Below are 896 nucleotides of genomic sequence, written 5' to 3'. Positions count from 1 at the left end.
GGCTCTTCTGGAACTACGAATGTGCCGTCTTTCCGCGGCCGTCTTTTAGCCCGCTACCGGCCGGAGAGCCTACACCGTATTAACTACATCGTGCTCAGCCCACGCAGTCCGCTTTCCCCTAACACTCTAGAGAAATTATAGTCGGCCCACCCCCAACCCCCATCTCTTCCTATCCCTTCCCGCCTTCACTTTACACCAAATGAAATGTTCCGGTAGGCTCGGGCAACGGAGTTACGGACTAGAGGAGGGGGTGGGGGTGCACTGCAAAAAATTATGACAGGATCCCTCTCTCTCTCCCTCTCCCTTTCTCTTTCTCCAGCCCCTGCACTCGGCGAGGTAGGTGACCCGCGCGCGTGTCCGTCCGCCGGGGGGCCTAGCCGGCTGCGGCCGGGGGTCCCCGCTTTAGTGCACACCGAGGTGCACACCGCTCATCGACGAGAAGGGCGAGAACAATCATGAGGACGACGCTGGCGACGAGAACAATATAGTGAGGGAGGACGGCGATGTTGACGAGGACGACGACAACAAGAAGGCCCTCCTGGCGCAGCTCCCAGAACAGAATTAAATGGGGGCGGTGGGTGTAGAGCAGACAGCAATCAGCGCGACGTGCCTGCGGCGGGGCGGGGCTCCGCGCCGAGGCGACCCCCTCGTTATTTGCCTTATCCCAACCTGCTCAGCTGACCTCTCTGCTGCTGGAGGGACGGAGAGAAATTATATTTTTATTAAACTCCCCGGTGGTGGAACCGTCGTCGGCACCAAGAGTGAGATGGACGGAAAAGGCACGAGACAGGGAGATTTGTCTCCCTCCCTCTTAAGGAAAACATTACAAATTCTAAATCCCCGGGCTTTCTCCCTCTCTGCCTCTCTCTCTCTCTCTCTCTCTCTCTCTCTCTCTC

General features: G+C 57.9%; 1 protein-coding gene across 4 annotated transcripts in view; it reads left to right on the top strand.

The window, feature by feature from the left end:
* LOC113218362 (secretin receptor-like) overlaps positions 1-896 on the top strand; it is an 82493-nt gene that overhangs the window by 78965 nt on the left and 2632 nt on the right. The window lies entirely within an intron of this gene.

The sequence above is a fragment of the Frankliniella occidentalis genome, unplaced genomic scaffold (genome assembly GCF_000697945.3).
Source record: "Frankliniella occidentalis isolate FOCC.00 unplaced genomic scaffold, Focc_3.1 Scaffold294, whole genome shotgun sequence".
In the NCBI taxonomy this organism is placed as follows: Eukaryota; Metazoa; Arthropoda; class Insecta; order Thysanoptera; family Thripidae; genus Frankliniella; species Frankliniella occidentalis.
This window is presented reverse-complemented; position numbering and strand designations above follow the sequence as displayed.